General features: G+C 30.0%; 1 protein-coding gene across 4 annotated transcripts in view; it reads left to right on the top strand.

Moving 5' to 3' along the window:
• The window catches only part of LOC145256851 (four-jointed box protein 1-like), a 214333-nt gene that overhangs the window by 70768 nt on the left and 126426 nt on the right, over window positions 1-17139 (top strand). Inside the window, exon 1 of one of the 4 annotated variants that reach the window (XM_080115612.1) lies at window positions 11439-11501. The exons of the other annotated variants lie outside the window; for them this stretch is intronic. The gene's annotated coding sequence lies outside the window, so the exon portion shown is untranslated. Of the gene's footprint in view, window positions 1-11438; window positions 11502-17139 lie in introns of those variants that run through there. 4 annotated transcript variants of the gene reach the window in all.

Consider the following 17139-nt stretch of genomic DNA (forward strand, 5'->3'; position numbering starts at 1 on the left):
TTGAGGTGCGGAGAGAAGATTCACCGTTTCCTTCATATTTTTACATTATTCTTATGAGATTAAGTCAGTGACCTTGTTTTCGACCAGGGTATCTTACTCCTGCATTTGCCCTCAATCATTAATGATACTACACTAGAGGCTAATAGAAAAGATGAAGGGTTCAACCAACATCTCTGTTGTACACTTGCATCTACAGCCCATCCTCATCATACACCCAATCAAATCTACAGATAAATCAATTTCCACCGCAATTTACACAATCCTGCAATGCTGCCAACGTGCTAGAATTCTTTGTTTGATTTTAGGCCATTCAACCCAATGTCAGAAAAATAGCCGTAAGCAATTCATTAATGTCTAAGAGAGGATTGCCATCTTGTGTTGTGAAATCTCATAATAAGGATCGCAAGCATAGCCACACACACTAACACACACACACACACACACACACACACACACACACACACACACACACATATATATATATATATATATATATATATTCAGTAATGTGATTGATAATTAAAAATTCAAATTAGAATTAAATTAAAAATCCGTTTCACAAGAAGGAACAACAACAAAGTCAATAATTTGTATGATCGTTTCGGAAAACAATGTTTTTATTGTAGTAGACATTAAGCCACGGACAATAATTTTTACATATAGTATTTAAAAAAACAAAAAAAAACAAAGTTTCCTCATCAGCAAAAGTATTGGGAAGGGCTTTTAATATATGCAAAAGACACCATAAATAAACCTAGCATTAAAAGTAAGGCAGATGTATCTTTTAATTCTTCGCCGTTTGAAATCAGCAATTAAGGTCAAAGCATTCATATGGATGTTTATTGTAGCTTTTCAACTTATTGTCTACCACAATAAAAACATTGTTTTCCGAAACGATCGTACAAATTATTGACTTTGTTGTTGTTCCTTCTTGTGAAACGGATTTTTAATTTAATTCTAATTTGAATTTTAAATTATCAATCACATTACTGAATATTAAATTAGCTCTAGGATATTTACCTATCGAGCTTATTATATATCTAAATTACAACGAGCACTTTTTCTTTTCCTGTATTTTAATTAAATTAGTAATTTTGCGATTACATTAAAATACACTCTGCTCTTTAGACTATTGTTCTAATCTCCTTTATATATATATATATATATATATATATATATATATATATATATATATATATATATATATATATCAAGTAAAGTCAGTTTTTCTCCCTTCATTACTGATTGAAAGATTTTGTTAACAATGTGAACAACAGAAGAAACATGTAGCCTCAGTCACATAAGGCTCGCATTGGTCGTAGTGATAAAAAAATACATCTGAAAGATCTGCGGCACAAATTACTATGTTCTAATATTTAGAATTATGCCGTATACGGCATAATCGCGTTGAAACACCGGTTCTTGTCAGATCACCGAAGTTAAGCAATATTGAGCCTGGCTAGTACCAGATGGGTGACCATTTGGGAATTCTAGCCACTGTAGGTGCTCTTCACTTATCTCGGCATTTGTTTCTAGTCGTCCTGTACATACACTTCACTTGCCACTGCTATTTAACAATGTCGACTCAGGAGAGGTGTGGTTGGAGATTGCGCACCTCCTGCCACAATAATTTCATGCGCAGGCACCCCTTCGTGGGTATCCATAGTCTGTTAAAGACTGAAGGAGCCTTCTCTAATATTTAGTAAGATAATTTTTTTGTCGTGACGTACATTTCGTAGTAGCATAATTATTTTAAAACACACTTCACTTTCATCCGTAACAAATAATAGTAGAACAAATATATTTTCTGATAAATATTTATTTCACTCGTGATTATTGAAGTGAGTATCATTTTTACCAAATCGTTTGCATTCTTTTCTATCATTGTCATCATGGTATTGCTTACCATAACCATTTATAATTTGCTTTTCATATTCGATTAATAGCGTTCATTTTCAAAAACAACTTTTAATACACTATTTTTTTTTCCAGATAGACTATGTTTTGATTTGTTTGTCTGATTCTTGAAATACATTAAACAAAAACTCTCATTTGAAGCATTGTTTCAATTAACGTACGCTGATGCGACGCTTGTTAATGCGTGCAAATTTTCTGAAATTAACGTTAACTTAATATGTTTTAGTCTTATCGATCATCTGCACTTATTGGTTATATTCCAAATATATGTATGCTAAAATAGTTAAAAGTTTTGAGACTACAAAACTTTTCATTAGATCTTATTAAAAACAAAGCCGTATAAGAATACATTCATCAAAATTTAAACAGCGTTTTGTAGTCGGCATGAAACGCCATTGAATGGAATCGAATTCATCGTTGAAACAACCATGAAGTGTGTTGTGTTAGTTTGGTAAAATAAAAGAAGGCTTTCTCTCTTAATAATGCAAATTATCCGCAACTTTTACTATATTTGATATATGATATATATATATATATGTATGTATGTATGTGTGTGTACACACACACACACACACACACACACACACATATATATATATATATATATATATATATATATATATATATATATATATATATAATATTGCATGTTAAAAGGTACGTCTTTAATGACAGTCTGTTTTGCATTAAACCGATTATATGAAGTCATTAAAATAAAGCTAATTGTCAAGCTCGGAATGAATGCCAATAAATCGTCTCCACGAGAGGCCACTAATTTGCCGACATTTTTGTCTTGAACATAATTATATATCTAGGTGGGATGTTTACATACTTCATATAGTATTTTCAAAAAGTAAATACTAACCAGAATCATGACGACATTATTTGATGAATATGACATTATTTGATGAATATGACATTATTTGAGAAATATGACATTATTTGATGAATATAACAGCCAACTTCCAGTTTGTGAATGCATTTTGGACACATTATTTAAATGGCACTTCATTGTTTGTGTCTTTAATAAGCATTTCCAAATAGTGAAGTCACAATTAAAATTAAAATCTTCATGACGAAGTAATCATGACTTGATTTCGCCGGTTTTTGTCTGATTTGAAAGAAACCCCTATTTTTAATCAATTTTAAAACACATTTGCAATATTTCAATATGTTATAAATAAATTCATGAACACTTTTAAACAAATTTTTTCTGCTAATTTTTAGTAAGTGCTAACAAACCAACAAGAAGAAATATTTGTAAGATATGTCCATTCAAGATGTACACTTGGATATAAAATATTGTCAAACCGACGACCGACAGACTTAGATTCATATTGGACGCATGTAAAATAACTTCTTTTTCTTCCAAGCTGTACTTCAAAATTGTAACTGAACCGATGTATGAATAAAAGCACGGAGAAAATAATTGGGTGGTCGTGTGTTCGATAGTGAAAGGGGTGCGAGTAGTTTAAAGTTGTAATAATCAGACTAAAAGAAAAACTTCACAAAGTTATGGAAGAGAGAGAGAGAGAGAGGCGGGTGTAGAGCGTAGAAAGAATATGGGGACAAACCATTAAGGAAGATAGACGAAGACAGTTGAAAGTGTAATATCTGTCATGATATTGGGGACAGTCTCCCTAGGGCTAGTGAGACTCTAATCTAATTTCTAACCCTCTGTCGTTAAGTAATCTCATATTGCAACCCCCTCTATGAGTGCATGCGCATGAGTGTCTATGGATGATGCGTGTGTATTTGTACACATCTTTCTGTTTCTTATGAAGACATTCCTTGAAATGTACTCATGCGTGTTTGCAAATGTATGAAATCCTTATTCCAAATTTGATCATAATCCATGATATGATCTTGATTCTAGACAATTTCTAGAATTGAAAACTTAATGAGTCTGAAGAAAAAATGAAATACGGAAATTCTTTTTAATTGCTGTCTAATGAATCACATTTAATGCGAATCTGAAATATTTAAATTTTTGAATGAAAGTTGTTCCCATATTATGCATGAAACCTTTAAAAATATACCAAAGAAACTAAAAACTTCAGAATGTTTCTTAACTGATGTCTGACTACCAGCAACTATTGTAAAAGATTAATAAAGAACACGAGAGAGTTGTATGCTCAGTCTATTAAGTCCAAAATAGCTTAGCAGCGACTTGGTTCCCACCAGTTTTGACAAATAACAAACAGGGTCCTGAACAGAAGCGTGTCTTCTATCCCAACTATCATCAATAAACCTGAGGTAATATCGTCAACATCAGACAAAGCCAAACTCTTTAGAGCTAATTGTATCTTATGTGATCGGGGCCACCAACCTCCTGTATTTTCTCTTGTGTCTGAAAACACACTATGTGACATATAAATATCTGTGTGTGATGTTGCCAAACTAATCAAAAAGTTTGATTCAGTAAAGCAACTAGCCCTGACGGCATTCCAATTATAGTGCTGAAAAAGCTTCAACCAAAACTAGCTCCCAAGCTTACAAAGCTGTTTAAGCGTTGTTTAAGAAGAATTGCTTTCCAACACCCTGGAATCAGTATGCCCCGCATTTAAAAATTCAGGTGATCGGTCATCTCCCTTTCAGTATAGACCTGTACGTCATGAGTAAATTGCTGGAATCTGTGTTAAATAGACAAGTAGTCAACCATCTTAGCAAAAAAAAACCTCCTCAGTGGCATGCAATATAGTTTCCATTCTGCTAGATGTGCTAACAGTTTTATCTCATAGGATTAGCGAATCTCTCTTTCTAGGGCAATTGCCCAACATATGAGAGGTTTTTGATAGGGTATAGTATAAAGATCTATTCCACAAGATCTTCAACTATAGTATAGCAGGAAATGTCTTCTCAGTTATTAGATTATTTCTCTGATAGGTTCATAAGAGTAGTGGTTGATGAGTAGAAATCAGAAGCTCACAGTATTAATGCTGGAGTCCCTCAGTGGTCCATCCTGGGCCCAACTCTCTTCCTGATCTACATCAATGATCTCCCAAATTACATCCTAAGATCATTCGTAAACATTTATGCTAACGACACTACCATATATGGCAACACTTCAAAGGCCGTAAATGACCAAGTTCTCTCTGATTCTCTCTCCTCTAATCTTGAGCACGTGGTGCAATGGGGAAAGGGGTGGTTGATTAATTTTGATGCATCTAAGACCAAGCTTTTATCTTTACATTATCAACGCCACGATCCCTGTCTGGCATCAATTGAAATGGACGGTACTCGTCTTATGGAGGCTCCATGATTTGACAACTTCTGGGTTTGACCTTTACTGGAATGGAACACATTTATCAAATCTGTTGCCAAGGTCGCTGGAAAAATGGTGGGATGCTTCTACCGCCCCAGTAGATATCTCACTGCTGATACAATTCTCTACCTGTATAAGAACAAAGTACGTCCAAGGATGAAGTACTGTTGGCAGATTTAGCCAGGAGCTGCTAAAAAGGACTTATCCTGCCTTGACAGAGTTCAAAATAGACTTTGTAGCCTAGTGGGGTATACCGCTTTCTCTTCCCTGCAACCTTTTTCCCACAGAAGAGATGTTGTGAGCCTGTCTATGCTGTATCGTTATTTTCATGGCAAGTGCTTGTCTGAGCTCCAATCTATGGTTCCCCCTTGCCAAACTTTCATGAAAAACACTTGTTTTGCTGAAACCACTATCAATAATTTCCTCTACTCTTTATATGTGTCTAAACTTAAATGTAGATTCCATGAACAAAACTTCTTTCTTAGAACTGCACGCCCATTTCCCTGCTTTCCAGCTGACTACAATATGGTCATCTTCAGACTATAGTGAACAAGTTCTTGTTGAACCGTCCCCTTAAATAATCCAATTTACCAAATTTCTACTACTAACGATTACTACGATATTGTCCTATTGACTACCGTACACTCATTAACCTTTATCCTCGAGTGGCTTCTGCGCCTTGATAGGTAGTAACTCCTTTGTAAAAAAAAAAGAAAGAAAGAAAGAAATAGGAAGTATTTTTATGAAGGGCTTCTACACCCTCTTTGTCCATTTCTATAAAACTAAATTAAACTGAACACAGAAAACATTACTCATTCTTACACCTGGCAGTTGTGTTCCAAACTGTCATAATGATCAGTTAATTATATTAGGACTGAATCCTGTATATATAAATATATAAACATACCTAACTTAATAAAGATATTTGTTTAAATAGATACAATCAAATTGTTAGAGACAACCCCATGGTTTCATAAATATTCCACCTCCGGGATCAGGGATTTGAGGCAAATATTTCCTACCTACAACACTTGAGATTAGCTCTCTGCATTTTCTCCAATTTCTTGATATCTGGAAACGGAATAGCTATGAAACGACTGGTTCTAATGGAACTTTTTTGAACACCCGCACACACGCGTGTGTGTATGTCAAGTTTTAATTGTTTATTGCAATTTTTAATTTTATAATGTTAAATTTAATATTTAAGTTTTGATATTTCATTTTAATTTTATTCGTTATTTATGAATATTTTCTTTTTTGTTTCTATTCTGTTTTTCCTTCTCCCATATTATCTTTAAGTGCGTTGATGTTTTGTTTAAATTTGTTCTTATATTTACAGACCACAAATATTTCCATATAAGCGTAATGTGTGTGTTTAACTTTGATATCTTGTTAAAAGCTTAATCATTTAATACATTTTTTCATCAGCTTTATTTCAGGGCTGTTTCTCTGTTTTTCTTCTTTATTCCTCTCTCTTCGTCTCTTTATTTTTCTTATTAGTGACTTTTCTTATTATTAACGTTCAATTGCTTGGGTACTTGTTTAGTTTAATCAAGACATTAAAAACTGAAAATATTGAAAACAAAATATATTGTCCGTACCCGTTATTATAAAAAAAAATCACTTAATTTAATCAAGTAGATTTTTTACAAAGGAAAATCAAATTTTAATTAAATCGATCGTATCCCGCCATCTTACAGATTTCGCGGAGGAGAAGGAGGATGCGCCAAGGGAGATAACTCCAATCACCGCTTAAAGTTTGTCAAAATTTGACGAAATTATTTTGAAACAGAAAAAATACCTAGATAAATTTTTTTTTCACTTATTTTACAGAATCTCTCTGTCCTTTTTTAATCCCTTTTCATTTTATCCATTGTTAACTACGTTTTCATTTTGTCCTTTTTTAATCCCCTTTTCATTTTGCCCTTTTTAATCTCCTTTTCATTTTGTCTTTTTAATCACCTTTTCATTTTGCCCTTTTTTAATCTCCTTTTCATTTTGTCTTTTTAATCACCTTTTCATTTTGCCCTTTTTTTTAATCCCCTTTTCATTTTATCCATTGTTAACCACGTTTTCATTTTGTCCTTTTTTAATCCGCCTTTCATTTTGTCTTTTTAATCCCCTTTTCATTTTGTCCTTTTTTAATCCCCTTTTCATTTTGTCCTTTTTTAATCTCCTTTTCATTTTGTCCATTGTTAACCACGTTTTCATTTTGTCCTTTTTTAATCTCCTTTTCATTTTGTCCTTTTTTAATCCCCTTTTCATTTTGTCCTTTTTTAATCCCCTTTTAATTTTATCCATTGTTAACCACGTTTTCATTTTGTCCTTTTTTAATCCCCTTTTCATTTTGTCCTTTTTTAATCTCCTTTTCATTTTGTCCTTTTTTAATCCCCTTTTAATTTTGTCTTTTTAATCCCCTTTTCATTTTGTCCTTTTTTAATCTCCATTTCATTTTGTCTTTTTAATCCCCTTTTCATTTTGCCCTTTTTTAATCCCCTTTTCATTTTATCCATTGTTAACCACGTTTTCATTTTGTCCTTTTTAAGTCCCCTTTTCATTTTGTCTTTTTAATCCCTTTTTCATTTTGCCCTTTTTTAATCCTCTTTTCATTTTATCCATTGTTAACCACGTTTTCATTTTGTCCTTTTTTAATCCCCTTTTCATTTTGTCTTTTTAATCCCCTTTTCATTTTGTCCTTTTTTAATCCCCTTTTCATTTTGTCCTTTTTTAATCCCCTTTTCATTTTGTCCTTTTTTAATCTCCTTTTCATTTTGTCTTTTTAATCCCCTTTTAATTTTGTCCTTTTTTAATCCCCTTTTCATTTTGTCCTTTTTTAATCTCCTTTTCATTTTGTCTTTTTAATCGCCTTTTCATTTTGCCCTTTTTTTAATCCCCTTTTCATTTTGTCCTTTTTTAATCTCCTTTTCATTTTGTCTTTTTAATCCCCTTTTCATTTTGCCCTTTTTTTAATCCCCTTTTCATTTTATCCATTGTTAACCACGTTTTCATTTTGTCCTTTTTTAATCTCTTTTTAATTTGGCCCTTTTTATATCCCCATTTTCATTTTGCCATTTTTTTTTAATCCTCTTTTCATTTTATCCATTGTTAACCACGTTTTCATTTTGTCCTTTTTTAATCTCCTTTTCATTTTGTCTTTTTAATCCCCTTTTCATTTTGCCCTTTTTTTAATCCCCTTTTCATTTTATCCATTGTTAACCACGTTTTCATTTTGTCCTTTTTAAGTCCCCTTTTCATTTTGTCTTTTTAATCCCCTTTTCATTTTGTCCTTTTTTAATCTCCTTTTCATTTTGTCTTTTTAATCCCCTTTTCATTTTGCCCTTTTTTTAATCCCCTTTTCATTTTGTCCTTTTTTAATCCCCTTTTCATTTTGTCTTTTTAATCCCCTTTTCATTTTGTCCTTTTTTAATCCCCTTTTCATTTTGTCCGTTGTTAATTCCCTTTTCATTGTTTCATTTTTTAATCCCCTTTTCATTTTGTCCTTTGTTAATCACGTTTTCGTTTAACGCACCACTCATCTCGTTCGCGAAATAAGCAAGATGGCGGGATATGATCGATTTGATTAAAATTTGATTTTCCTCTGTAAAAATACGACAAAACAACAAAAAAACTACTTGATCAAATTAAGTGAAACTTTTTTATGAGAACTTAATTCCATAACGGGTAGTACAATATAAGTTTGTTTTTTTTTTTTTTCAATATTTTCATTTTTTTAATATCTTGATATAATTTATAGTCTAACTATCGCTTAATAAATATGCATAAATAAATAAATACTTGTATTATTTTATTCCTAAATAAAATATATTTAATTACTTTATATTACTTAGAGCTTGTTTTTATATATGTACTAGCAGGCCGCCCAACATTGCCCAGCCATAAAATACTCTTAAATATGATATTTAAATTAATGCATATTTCGTATTTATTATTGTTTTATTGGACCCAATACACAGTAATGATTTAAAAGGTCTTAAAAAATGACTCGTGCTCCACCGCCGAGAATCGAAACCAAAACGTTTAGCTTATGATTAACTTGTTCCTTTGACATTAATTCCTGAGATATGAAGACATGTTTGCTGCAAGACTAAAAATTAGAACATGAACCAATAGCTATTACGTTGCGCATGCATATTCGTATTGCCGTCGTTCGATCTTCACCTAGCAAATTCTATTTTTTTAACTTAGACAATTTTGCACCGATTTTCCTCGGTTAAAACCCAAATATAAAGTTTTGCAAATGTTCAAATACCCAGTATATTAAGTTTCATGTAGACTAAAACTGTCAGAAGAGTTTGGTAGGCAAATGTTTTTAAACAAATATATATATACGCATACATAAATATATACAGAAAGTTGTTTGTGTTTACTATAAGCTTTTTACGCAAATATAAATCATGTAGAATATCTGCATAAATATAATTACACATAATAGTTAACTAAAGATGATCATCCCATAAAAAGAAAAAAATACAATAGGAAATTAAATAAAATGTATTATTAAAAGAATATGTAAATTAGCTAGATCTTTTGCAAATGAATGCAATTCCGCGACTAATATATAACAAAGTTGTATTTTCTTTTGAAGTAAATAGAAAAAATGGGTTTGAAATATGAATATCAATACGCAAAAAAAAAAAAAAAAATTATAAAAGTATAGATATTTTAGTCGTTATTCCTTTAAGTTATAATTTTTTTAATATATTCTTAAATTTTTTTAAATAAACAATATGTATATTAAATGGGAATTATTATTAAATGCAAAAAATATTTATGAAATAACAAACTATAAAGATTTTATGAAATGGAATATTTAATTATATTTCAATTAAAAATTTAAAAATAAGCATGTTTTACTATAGACAACAAACCGAAAAAGTGGTCAATAAACAAATATATAACAAGTAAATGTTACTAAAGTTACTCTTCTACCTACTTGGACAAGTTTTTTTATGTTTTAACTTATTTTAAAGCGTTTATTAAGTTTGAAAGAAACTATTGCTGAGCGCTTAAGTTAAAACGAAAACAAGAATGGTAGCATGAGGCTGCCAGCTCTGGAATCCCGAGAATCAATCAAAACTCAAAAATAAAGCACACAACACAATCCATCCAGTAAATGTAACAGTGATATTTATTTTATGGATTGCTAATAGTATTTTTATTTATTTTTATTCTTGATACATTTATTTTTTAGACATATTTTGTTTGCAAATTTTCTAAGTAATGCTTGTCAATCTATATAATTATAAAACTCAAATGACCTTGTAACGGGTGTTGTAACCCAACATCCGATTTACGACTTCCGGTTGCGCATGCGTACATAAACAAATAATCAACGCAACAATAAAACGTATTGTTTTACTGTGTATGTTTTAAGCGTCCCAATTTTTTTTTCGTGTTTAAATTATCCAAATAAACAATTGTTAATACTTTCTGCATTTTTTTACAGCGTTCATTTCCGTATTACGTTTAAGTTATTTTGACGCATATTTCTTACAAATAAATCTACTTTAACCCGTTGACGACCATAAGAGCATTTTACAACGGCGATTTACCTACCGCCTTCATTTTTTTTTAATTTATTCCCCATTTTTTAATACACCTTTCTTAAAAAACATTCATACATTTTCTTCTACACTACCAACGTGAATAAATAACCCCGAAAATATGTTTTTTTAGTTTGTGTTACAAATAAATAATCAACGCGACAATAAAACGTATTGTTTTACTGTGTATGTTTTCAGCGTCCCCATTGTTTTTTGGTTTTTTTGCGTGTAAATTAAAAGATATATCAAAATTTGAATTTAACTTTAAGTATTATGGTATCTGTTCAGTGCACATTTACCTATAAGTATGGCAAACTACTTATAATTCAATGGCTGTAACTTTTTTTTTTTCAAAAATAAACAATTATAAACAGAACGACTCATAGAAATCTACCTATATTCTTTTTTCATTTTAATATACTTTCATAGAAATGTTTTTGTTATGTCACAAAAACTATTTTCTTTACATCACAAGTGTCACGCTCATACATTAATTCCATAGCTAATATAACATACTGACCCAACGGGTCACGGGTAGTCTAGTAATTTATAATTTTATTTGTTTTCTGAGAGGAGCTTTTCTTTGGAAATCCATGGATTTAATGTCAGTTATTCTTTTTTTTTTTTTTTTTTGTATTTCTTACTTGAACACTTGATGATTTTTTTTTACACAGTGATCACCACTTATCAAGGCCCGGAAGCCACTCAGGGATAGGGCTATTGCAAGTACATTACGTTACAGATTTAACAAACTTGTAAGTTATTCAATTTTTTTTTGTCATCATGTCAATATTTCTTATAATAAGTCGTTTTCTATAAATTCGAGCATCTTCTCTTAATAAAATCTAATATGAAATGTTTATCGTTACACACACGCACACACACGCGCGCGCGCACGCACACACACATATGTATATTCAAATAAACATTATTTTAATGTTGCTACACTCTCATGACAATGTTTCCGTCAATTATTTATAAATAGCTTAATGACTTTGTAAGGCTAAAAAAAAAAGAAAAGATTCCTTCTTTAAACGGGAAAAATCTTCAAATGAAAAAACATAAAAGTTTAAAAGTCACGTGGTTGTTTATGAAAAACGAAAACAAGAAATGAGGAACAGAGAAGAAGAAGAAGAAGAAGAAGAAGAAGAAGAAGAAGAAGAAGAAGAAGAAGAAGAAGAAGAAGAAGAAGAAGAAGCGAAAAATATAGATAAGCAAAAACCCCTATGCAGAAACCGACTTTCTTAAAATGAAATGAAAAAAAAAAGGGTTAATCCAATGACACGTGGCAGCTAAAAACCTAATAACATGAAACCTTATAAAGAAAAGAGGTGGGACTAAAAAAGATTGTACTGTCTGACAATTCACTTTGCTGCATTTTTTATTATATTGCATTGAAAGAAAATCGGTCTCTGCGTAGGTTTAAATAATGGATGACGAAAATTTTGAATGAAAATGTCCACCTTAAACATATGTATTTAATTATCCACCGTTGCCCCCCCCCTTTCTGAGGAATCAGTGTTGATGCATATTTTTAGATGGAATAGATTTTCAATAAGTTACATGTGTATTAATAATAATAATAATAATAATAATAATAATAATAATAATAATAATAATAATATGACATGGCATCCTAACAGACCTGTTCAAACGTAAAGGTTAGCGATGTGGCTTTATATCAATTTGATGATTGATGATATTGTAAAATGGCCTTGTACCAGATTAGATTGGTCTCAATGTTGGATGTTGCAGAGCTAATCAAGATTTACTTTCAGTGAGTTGAGGGACGAACAGCTGATTATAAAATGAGTAAGACCCTTAGTGACAATAGCCATAATCACATTAACTATAGAGGCTAGCCTTATCCTCAATAAACAAAAAATGAAATCACATAAAACAGAAAACGCCAAAGGAAAATCGAGATTAAGACTTTAGTGTGATTCAAAAGCCATCCTACCTAACCTGTGATGTTTAACGTCCTCCTTGCATTCCTAGTCTTAATTGACGCAGTCAGTAATAATAAATGTAAAAGTTATTTAATTCGTATTCATATACCGTGAATGTTTATAAAGCTGTTTTATGTTTGTATCTTCGGGACTAATGAACTGGTATTTCACATAAAGTAATTTAAGTAAAATACCTTCAATGGTTTGCGTCCGTCGATTTAACACGTAATGTCCTATAATATCAAGTCATAGTTACATTTTTGAAGAATTCTTCCTGAAAATAGAGAGACCGAGAAAAGATTTGAAAAAAAATACGTAACAATCTTAAATGACCATTACTAAAAATGAAATGCCTTGATTTGCATTTGAATTAAATAGCTGCGTTTAAAAGAACAAATTTGGGAGAATATGGAGTCGAGTGTTTGGCACTAAAGGGAACACGTCGAAATGTAAGAAGTTATGCGAATGCTACCAATCCTTTTTTTTTTCTCCTTATTAGATTACAAACCATTAATGAAGTATATATATATATATATATATATATATATATATATATATATATATATATATATATATATAAAATGAACTCATTTTTCCCGTCTGAATTTTACATTAATAGGATTAAAAATCAAGATATTTCATGCAAATATAATATGCACAAACGGCAGAACAATATCTGAGGTGTGTTATAGGCTTATTATTTCTCAAATTCCTCGATAATCTTAGATTTCTATACTTTTTCTGCTGAGAAGTCACGGCCAAAATCGGTTAAGATCAATGGAAGTGGTAAAATATTTTCTCTCTAATAAATTCCTCCTCCCCCTGCCACCACTTAACACCGTTTGGGGATCGTTCACAAGGAACAGTTGAGAAGAGAACACCGGTTTGGCTTCGTAGTTCTTTCATGTGAAGTTTAAAATCACTAAACTAAGCTGCAGTGCTCTGTGGCGTAGTGGTTAGCGTGCTGGACAATTCACATTATATTTTCACGTCCGCGCCGACCTACCGTAGTCGTTTTTTTTTTGTTTTTTTTTTCCTAAACAACTGGAATGGACTTTTCTTGGTGGCCTAACTGTTAACGTTGCAGATGTTTTTGTTTTTTTTTTGTTTTTTTTCACACTTTATTTTCCTACTTTTACTCATGACTCCGGGTTTGATCCTTCCTACTTACCTACCATAACATTTTTTAAAACTCCCCCCCCCCGTCCCGGAAACAAACACTCTGGCAACGCCGAGTACCCCCGCTAGTACATATATATATATACAACATAATTTAGTGATATGCAGGATATTTTTTTGCTTTTACTTATCTCTGTAAATTTCTTGTTTTTTTTTTTCTTTTGCCTCTCTAATTTTTTTTATTCAACACCATTATTTCAACTGTTTATTAATGGAACATAACCTTTATCTTTTGGGGTATTCATGTTACCGAAATAGACGTTTGTAACGCTATTATTCTGGTTGTTTCGTACGTTATGCTTTCTCTTGTTTGTTGTTGCTATTTTACATAAGACACAAAAGAAAACATGTACAATTGTTTACCTAGGGTTTTAAATGTTTTTCTTTCATTTTGAAGCATGATAACAAAGTTGAGTTGTTAAGTTATTGTTGCTCTAATAGCACTCCAACAATTAAGATACGTCATCTATTTCTGTGTACGCTCATGTTTATATTTCATATATGTCTCTCTCAGCATAATTCGTCTGTTCTCTTTATCGCTTTATACCATCTCATGTTTTTCCGTCTATTTATCTATGTTGCTTACGTCACACATTCTTGCACATTTTCTTTGTTTCCAAGAAAATATGGAGTTGGAATTTAAGGGCATACATTGGAATCAGTTTGTTCATAAAATCATAATAAACTATTTCGTTTGTTGTTTGTAAATTAATGTCTTAAAAATTCCTAACAAAATTGTATTTTAATGTCTTCAACAAAACTATTTCTCTTGACCGCTATTGTTCTATTATTGTGTGATTTTTTAATTTATTGTTCCAAGTCCCCTCTTCTTAATCAGTAAAGAAGTACTTCAAACGTCTATCTACTATAGCGTTACGTAATATTTATTTTTATTCCTTAATTGAAAAAATATTATTTTTCTTTTCTCTTCTTGATAATATTGTTTTTCTTCTTGAAAATATTGTTTTCTTTTCATCCTTCTTGATTCAAATTCTCCACATTTTCACATTTCATAATAAATATATTATATACTTACCATATTCTTATGTTATTAGTGAGTTTTCTATTTCTCCCCACTCTTTCTTTCGCTTTCTTAACTTCTCATAGTGGGACTCTTTATACACAAATTTATTCCATTCTATTATTTATATTTTTATCGTGATAAACTTTTATTTTTGTGGCCTTTTTCTCACATTATATACTTTCAAGATTTACATCAACAATTTTTTATCAAATTGATTTTTATTTTTCTTACCTTTTATTTTTATTCAACCCGATCATTTTTATTTTTAGCTTTTTAGACGCCACCATCCTCATTATTTGTTTTGTTTTTGCTTTTGTTCTATCTTTTCTTACTTTTCCTAATTAAAAAAAAAATATTTTCCTCATCTTATTTTTCTCTATTATTTTGTTGTCATTGCTTTTCTTTTTCTTTGATGCAATTTATCAGTTTCATCTATATTTTTGTCAGCTTTATTCATCAATTATTGTGTGTTTGATCTTTTTAAAATTTGTTTTTGTGTTTATTTTTTATTACGTTCTCTGTTTTTAACTTGAAAAAGTGTTTTCTAACATAAAGTTTCAATTCATTAAAATGAAACTTTAAATAAAACAAAAAAAAACAACCTTTCATTCATTTCCCTTCATCTTTTTATTTTTAAATAACTTTTCTTACTTTTTGTTCATGCTTTTTTCATTTCTTTTCTTTTTATTATCTTATTTTCTCCCATTTTTTTCTTCTTTCTTTTATTCAACTTTATTTTATTCCTAAATTCACGATGTGTTATATTTTCCATTTTCTATCCTGAAACAAATTTGCTTTTGATTTGAGCAATTTCAAATATAAACATAAATTAAAAACATATCAATCTTTTTTACAATGAAAATGGAAAAACAAAAAATAGAATGAATATTATTTAATGTCTGCGACAATAAAATAATACAGGAAAAAAATGAAGAAAAAATTGTACTAATTTCTACATGAAATAATCAAAACGTGAATATAAAATAATATATATATTTAAATTATGAAAATTATCTTCATACAAAGTACAAAATAAAGATAATGAAGTAATCTATTTCCAAATGAATCGTTCGTAGAGAAGCAAAGTTAAAAGCAATAAATTATTTTACATTATAAAAATGATAATAGGAATAAAGAAATCTCAAATAATCTAAAAGACTATAATAAAATTAATGTTGATAATATAACAAACCATATTAAAGTATTGGCACCTAAGACACATATAAAAAAAAGTCCCAAATTAAAGATAATTTGTTTATACTACGAATATTTGTGATCGGGAATTTTGTTTTAGAAAAACAAATTTTGTTTGTGTACATTTATTTGTTAACTTTTTATCCTTTATTCATTTGATTTGGATAATTTTTCTCGTTGCTAAAATTTATCATCTTCTTTTCTTAGCAGGTTTCTTATGTAATCATGTTTGGAATGAACAACAACAGTAAATTGAGAGAAATAACAAAAACAAAATTTGATATAACTGAAATTATGTTTCTTGTTTAGGAGTTGCTACAAGTTTTATCCAATTTATTCATGGTGCGGGTTCTAGTTGACAATTTTCAGTTTTTACATTTTTCGGTCTCAAACTTTTTCTTTATTAAATATTTTCAATATTATATTATTCTTTTTTTTCTTGAATAAGGGTTTCCACTTTTTTCCATCCAATTTTCCCAATTCCGATTTTTCTTTTCTTCACTTGTTTTCCATTTTAACTGTTTGTTCTTTAGTCTTTTTACTCTCTTCCTATATTCTTCGTCATGTTTCAGTTTTTTTTTTTTTCGAGTTTCTTTTCTTTTTTATTCATCATTTTCTATAATTTTATTTATATTTTCTTCCTTTTAAATTCAGTTTATTTTTAATTTTTCGATAATTGTTAATATTTGGCTTCATTTTTTTTTTTCATTGCCATCTTCTTTTCTCTTAATTGGTTGAAAAGCAGGCCGGATTATTTATTCCATTAACCAAAACAGTTTCTAATGCAAATATTCTGTTTCATGTATGACAAAATTAGAGTTCAGTTTATATTATTTTATTTCGTTTTATATAGAAACTCTTCATTTAAACGTTTATAAACTAATTTCTAGAAATAAGTGATATTTAAATTTTAGGGAAATTAAATATTGGAAATTTTAGCACGATATTTATATATATATATATATATATATATATATATATATATATATATATATATATATATATATATATATATATATATATGCGGGTGTGTTTGCAATGACTTAT

Source organism: Euprymna scolopes, chromosome 3 (assembly GCF_053919585.1).
Source record: "Euprymna scolopes isolate OS-2025 chromosome 3, ASM5391958v1, whole genome shotgun sequence".
NCBI lineage: Eukaryota > Metazoa > Mollusca > Cephalopoda > Sepiida > Sepiolidae > Euprymna > Euprymna scolopes.